General features: G+C 47.2%; 2 pseudogenes; both read left to right on the top strand.

Moving 5' to 3' along the window:
- The first annotated feature begins 239 nt into the window (after positions 1-239).
- On the top strand, positions 240-2,098 carry LOC122672361 (annotated as a pseudogene).
- Positions 2,099-5,690: 3,592 nt separating this feature from the next.
- LOC122672346 lies at positions 5,691-7,145 on the top strand (annotated as a pseudogene).
- The last annotated feature ends 257 nt before the right edge of the window (positions 7,146-7,402 follow it).

Below are 7,402 nucleotides of genomic sequence, written 5' to 3'. Positions count from 1 at the left end.
TTTTCAACAAGTACGTGCAATCTTACAATGTAAGAAATTAAGAATGACAGCTTTACCCCGCTCCTACGCACGAGAGTGGACCACGCACCATAAGTTGAGGATGAGGATAGGATCTCTAACAATAGTCAGTCACTTTCTCCTTCTGCTGCCATTTAAAAAAGGTTATCTAAAACACGCAGACAGCCCAAGGTTCCAGGAACTCAAAGGAAAGGAAAGCCGAGGGATATCTCTGGATCGTGGAAATATGGCAAAGGAGGAGGATATGCACGTGGTAATGCTCCCATGGTCTGCTTTCGGACACCTGATCCCCTTCCTCCATCTCTCCATAGCTCTAGCCAAGGCTGGAATCCACGTCTCCTTCATCTCCACCACTAAAAACCTACGCAGGCTCCCCCTTCATTTCATTCCTCCTGACTTGCCGGCTCCGCTAAATCTGGTGGAGCTTCACTTACCCGCCGCCGATGGCCTACCAGCTGATGCGGAAGCCACCGTCGACCTTGCTTCCATGGACCAAATCCAATACCTCAAGAAAGCATACCATCGATCTCTTGAAACCACAACTCAAGCAGTTCATCTCCCACGACACCCCCGACTGGATCATCCTGGATTTCGCCCCACACTGGATGACTGACATCACTCGAGAACTCAATCTCCACGTCCCATTCATCGTGTTTTCCATCGTCTCCTCTTCCTTTTTGGCTTTCTTCGGTCCACTGGAGTATCTCACTGGTGAAGCCCAAACCAAACACTGGCCATCCCCTGAATCTATGACATCTCCACCCAAGTGGTTCGATTTCCCATCTACAATTGCCCACCGTCCGTTTGACTCAGGTCCCCCATATACAGGAATTTTCGGTAAAAACGCCTCCGGGACGACCGACGTCGAGCGCTTGGTGCTCACCGTGACTGCCTGCGAGGCGGTAGCCGTCCGGGGCTGCAGGGAGTACGAAGGTCAATATTTGGATTTGCTAGAGAAGATTTATCGGAAACCTGTGATTTCGGTCGGTGTACTTCCGCCGGCGCCGGCGGTGCCATCATTTATAGAGAAAAACTTCCAAGAAGAGTGGTTGACCGTTTTCAAGTGGCTCGACCAACAGCCGCCCAAGTCTGTTGTGTTTGTTGGGTTTGGCAGTGAGTGCCAACTAACTGTGCAGAGATCAGGTGTACGAGATGGCCCATGGGCTTGAGCTCTCTAGGGTTCCCTTCCTATGGGCCTTGAGGAAGCCTAGTTGGGCAATCGATGGGGATGATGCATTGCCGCCGGAGTTCAGGGCACGCAACGAGGTCGAGGGCCGAGGTGTGGTGTGCATGGGCTGGGCTCCTCAGATGGAAATTCTGGCCCATCCTTCGGTGGGGGTGTCAATGTTTCATTGCGGATGGGGATCCATAAATGAGAACCTCCAGTTTGGTCACACCGTAGTGGCTCTGCCGATGGTGATCGACCAGGGCTTGAACGCTAGGCTGCTGGTCGAGAAAGTTTTGGCTGTGGAAGTAGAGAGGGATGAAGATGGGTCGCTCGATCGGAAAGGCATCGCCGGGGCCCTAAGGAAGGCCATGGTGGACGAAGAAGGGGAGGGTCTGAGGGTCAGAGCGAGGGAGATGGGGAGCATTTTTGGTGATCGAAGCCTAGTTGGGCAATCGATGGGGATGATGCATTGCCGCCGGAGTTCAGGGCACGCAACGAGGTCGAGGGCCGAGGTGTGGTGTGCATGGGCTGGGCTCCTCAGATGGAAATTCTGGCCCATCCTTCGGTGGGGGTGTCAATGTTTCATTGCGGATGGGGATCCATAAATGAGAACCTCCAGTTTGGTCACACCGTAGTGGCTCTGCCGATGGTGATCGACCAGGGCTTGAACGCTAGGCTGCTGGTCGAGAAAGTTTTGGCTGTGGAAGTAGAGAGGGATGAAGATGGGTCGCTCGATCGGAAAGGCATCGCCGGGGCCCTAAGGAAGGCCATGGTGGACGAAGAAGGGGAGGGTCTGAGGGTCAGAGCGAGGGAGATGGGGAGCATTTTTGGTGATCAGAGGCTCCATCAAGCATACATGGATGGGTTCATCCAATACCTCAAGAAGGGTCAGAAAGACAAAACACATTGACTCACTTTGTTTTTTTTGTTTTTTTTTTTTTTTCACTTCTTCTGTTATCATTTAGAAGTCAGTGTGATTCACAGGAGACCTAATTGTACTATAGAATTTAAAATTTAAGAGAAGGCTCTCTTTTATTATATTCTTTAGTTATGATGAGGCATAAAACACCCCACCAATCAGAGGTTGTCACGTGGCCGACCTGATCTCAGTCTGAGAACCGAATTGAGCTGAGCTGGAGATCGGGCCGACCCGATCTCTGATAGGTCACTTGACAGAGTCGAGCTGACACAAGTCAGCCGGGGCTGAGGCCGAGTTCACACAAGTCAACCATAAACTTCTGACTGAGCATACACAGGACAACCTAGGCTGAGCTGACTGCCGAGACCGACCTAACAGGCCAACCTCTCATGCCGACCTCCCAGGTCGAGGTGACTGCCGAGACTGACCTAGCAGGCCGACCTCCCAGGCCGAGCCCTCCTCCACAGAAGCTACCATAACTCCCCACCAGGGATCGCGGAGCCACGTCAGCACATCCTGGGAACCACGGGATAAGGATCAAGCCACGATCCCAGTGCAATACGAAACCACACTTTACATGGACTCTTACCTTAATAAGAGCCCGACCCCGAAAATAGCTCTCCATTCCGCTCTACGAGAGAGAGCCTTCCAAAAGAAGGACTCCTACCATACTAGGACTCTCCCAACCGTCTCATCTCATCCTCACTCTATAAATACCCAGGTATGGAGCACCATTTATGATCTAGCTTTGACTACGCAGTTACACTGTTGCATTGGAGACCTGACTTGAGCATCGGAGAGTCCTTGGCCGGAGCCACACCGGCTCTCTTGTGCTCATCGCTTGATTTTTGCAAGCTCATCCGTGGACGAATCGGGCATCGAAGGTTTTCACCCGCAACAAGTTATATATTCCCCTTCAAACGTATTCATGGCCATGAGTAAGGGATTCATTCTCCCTTGACTTATATGTTTGAAGAAATTCAATATTCGGTCCTTTAATTACTTTAAATAATTGTCAATTATTTTTTTATTTTTTTTTTTGTGGAGAGATTTTGTAAGTGGGTGGTAACTTATTTTCTTTTTTATTTTAAATGTGAAGTTTATTGATATAAAACACAAGGTATATATATATGATATTGTATTAATCACTGTCGACACAAAAACCAATACCGATATGGATAAGCTGATTAAAAAGTCAGGTTTTGATTAAAAAATCATTTTCTAGCCATATTGACCGAGCCATATCGGTGGATCCACTGATACATGCCGGGTTTAAAATTCGGGGTGGAGATCGACATAATCAGGCAGTTAAACACAAATATTAATTGGGCATTAAAGGAGTAGCATTCATCCAATCCCTGTGCATGTCTCTGCACATCTATTGGTAATTTGACAATTAATATTGGATCTATCATATTTTTTTTATGTTTTGTTTTGGCATTAAACAAACTCTGTATTGTGAAACATGAGAGCCATCCCATCCTAGGATCCAGATCCTCTACTGGTGCACTGTCCGTAGCGGTCTGAGCGGCGCAGATTAAGCCATGCGTGCAAAGGCCGCTTCACCCCTACCCAAATGCCTTGCCCGAACGGAGGTAAGGAGATCATTGCATGCGCGACCCAGTCTGCGCCGCACAGGCCACTACGGGCAGCTGCACTGTAGAGGATTTGTGTTGTCCCATCCCATGACCTCATGGGCTGCATTCAACTGGCATGCCAGTGACCAACTGAAAAAGCGTGGTTGTTCACCGTGATTGTAGATTAAAATTTAACATATAAATAAAGAATCTTGGGTTTACCCCTATTCACAAAATTACAGCTTTGTGTTACAACAAGACCTCCTTGGATTAAAGAATCAATATCGGATTTGCCGAAATTGTATTGTTATATATGTATCAATATCAACGATCAACAATACCAATTTTGGGTACGTGATCCCATATTGATGGATAGATAGATAAAGTCGAAGGGTATGAAAACCAAAGACAAATTAACCTTTCTTATATAAATCGATCTGGATCGATATCAGATCGGTATCGACCAATAAGACTGATCCCATATCTATACCGATTCCTCTCCGATTGATGATATATACAACTAGAAGACTCCTTGCATTCTCCGATGATCGATCCATGGCTGAAATCACTTTCTACATACACATATGTTTGGCACCGTTTATGTCAAATTGATGACTTAGATTAGATGCGCATTTAATCAAAAGAAGAAATAAATTAAAGGACACCCTTTCGGATGAGAAGACAAGACGATGAGGTGGAACGTGGAAAGTTTTCCTTCTCAAGTGCTGTGCTTCACATTCAGCCATTCAGGTTGTGGCCATCGGTAAGCCTAAGTATGTGGTTGGAATTGGAGTGGGAAAAAAATATCTCTTTCTCTCGTGCCAACAACCACACAGAGACTTTAATTTCTCAACTAATAATGCAAGCAATGATCCGATTGTGTATGGAATTTACCAAGCAAGATGAAACACTAAAAGATTATGGAAAAAACAACAGAGACAGTTCTTCATCCACAGTTACGGGAGAATCCCCCTTGATTTCATCAAAGGGTTTGGATGATGTGCAGACGATATTAATAACACTAAAAAGATATTATCAACGAACATTCATGCCATTAAATGGGTGTATTTTTCAATTTCGTACCATAGAAAGTAGATCATTCATGACCTTAAGTGTGTGTATTTTTTCAAGTCCGGATCAGCTGCACATATGTGAAGAATAAATACTCTCCACATATTGCGGTAATTCAACACTTGGCTTAATTAGAACCGACAATCTGCAACTCAAAATGCATTTTTTTATATTTTTTATTTATTTCTCAATATCAATAAAGCACTACACTGGACCCACTTCATCTTCCTCAACTCGTTACCAGCAACCCATTCCAGCCATGATTGCACTCTGCAACACGCACCACTAGGCTGTTACTCCCGGCCCCCCTTTCTCCTCTTCTCCCTGGCCCACCGCCTCTTCTCACCAAGTGAACTGTGATGTCTGTCTCTGCGATGAAGGTATTGATATTGCTCGTCATTGCTGGCGTCGCTCCCATCTCGACTGTGATACAACATGTTCGGTGAGCTGAACCAGGTGCATCGTGTAAATTGACTCAGCGATGATCTCGACCATGGTGAATACATGGCGAGGAATGTGCATGCAGGCCATGAATTCAGAGCTTGCTATCTAGTTTCTGCTAATCCAACCCCATGTGCTTGAAGGATCCGATTCCTCTACTTCCACTAATGGTACTTTCATCTTACTTCTGTGAAATACGAGCGTGACATGTGTCTTACTAACTATCCAACGGTTCCTGTTGAATGAATAGTCCTGTTTTCTATTAAAAAAAATAAAAATTCTAAAAAGGTATACTGATTCGATGTATTGTCTTGATACAAGCTGATTCGACCTATCCATATTCAATCTCGTATCTGTTTCAAGGATGATCGATCCAGATCCGATACCGTGAACTTAACCCATGGACCTATGTGCATCCGTATCAATATATATATATAATTTTCTACACCAGCCGCCACCCAACCCAAGGTTCCAGACTTCCAGGAAATCAAAGGAAATGCACGTAGTAATGCTCCCATGCATGGTCAGCTTTCGGCCACCTGATCCCCTTCTTCCATCTCTCTGTAGCTCTAGCCAAGGCTGGAATCCGCGTCTCCTTCGTCTCCACCACTAAAAACCTTCGCAGGCTCCCCCATCATTTCATTCCTACTGACTTGGCAGCTCCGCTAAATTTGGTGGAGCTTCACTTACCCGCCGTCGATGGCCTACCAGCTGATGCCGAAGCCACCGTCGACCTTGCTGCCATGGACCAAACCGAATACCTCAAGAAAGCATACGATCTCTTGAAACCACAGCTCAAGCAGTTCATCTCCCACGACACTCCTGACTGGATCATCCTGGATTTCGCCCCCTACTGGACGGCCGAGATCTCTCGAGAACCCAAATTCCACATCCCACTCATCATGTTTTCCGTCGTCTCCCCTACCTTTTTGGCTTTCATCGGTCCACTGGAGTATCTCACTGGTGAAGCCCAAACCAAACACTGGCCATCCCCTGAATCTATGACATCTCCGCCCAATTGGATCGATTTCCCGTCCACGGTTGCCTGCCGGCCGTTAGAGGCTTGTCGCATGCATGCAGGCCTTTTCGGTAGGAACGCCTCTGGAACGACGGACGCCGAGCGCTTGTTTCTCAACGTGACTGTCTGCGAGGCGATCGCCTTCCGGGGCTGCAAGGAGTTTGATGGCCAATATTTGGATTTGCTAGAAAAGATTTACCGGAAACCTGTGATTCCAGTCGGAGTACTTCCGCCGGCGCCGGCATTGTCATCCACAGAGAAAAACTTCCAAGGAGAGTGGTTGACCGTTTTCAAGTGGCTTGACCAACAGCCGCCCAAATCGGTTGTGTTCGTTGGGTTTGGCAGCGAGTGGAAGCTGAGCAGGGATCAGGTGTATGAGATGGCCCATGGGCTTGAGCTCTCTGGCATTCCCTTCCTATGGGCCCTGAGGAACCCTACATGGGCAATCGACGAGGATGACGCCTTGCCGCCGGAATTCAGGACACGCAACGAGGGTCGAGGTGTGGTGTGCATGGGCTGGGCTCCTCAGATGGAAATTCTGGCCCATCCTTCCGTTGGCGGGTCACTGTTTCACTCCGGGTGGGGGTCCATAATAGAGACCCTCCAGTTTGGTCACACCCTAGTGGTGCTGCCGATGGTGATCGACCAGGGCTTGAACGTGAGGCTGCTGGTGGAGAAAGGTTTGGCCGTGGAAGTAGAGAGGGATGAAGATGGGTCGTTCAATCGGAAAGGCATCGCTTGTGCCCTAAGGAAGGCCATGGTTGAGGAAGAAGGAGAGGGGGTGAGGGTCCGAGCGAGGGAGATGGTAACCATCTTTGGTGATCACGGGCTCAATCAAGCATACATGGATAGGTTCATCCAGTTCCTCACGAAGAAGGGCTAAAAAGACAAATTAAACTCGTTAACCTACTCTTGTCATTACTTCTTCTGTTAGCATTTAGAAATTAGTGTGAGTGTGTGTGTGATTCAAGGAGACCAGCTTGCACTATTAGAATTTTAAAGTTAAGAGGAAGCTCTAGTTTCATTATATTCTTAAGGGGCTTTAGATTTATCAGATAAAGCCGTCTTGAAACTTTGATGGTAACATTTCAATTAATGGTGAAAAATTTTCAAGGTGGGCCTTCTTGTAGAGGTTTTGGAAGTGGGTCACTTTTTTTTCTTTTTTCTTCAATGTGGTGAGTGTTGATGTA

Source organism: Telopea speciosissima, chromosome 1 (assembly GCF_018873765.1).
Source record: "Telopea speciosissima isolate NSW1024214 ecotype Mountain lineage chromosome 1, Tspe_v1, whole genome shotgun sequence".
NCBI lineage: Eukaryota > Viridiplantae > Streptophyta > Magnoliopsida > Proteales > Proteaceae > Telopea > Telopea speciosissima.
This window is presented reverse-complemented; position numbering and strand designations above follow the sequence as displayed.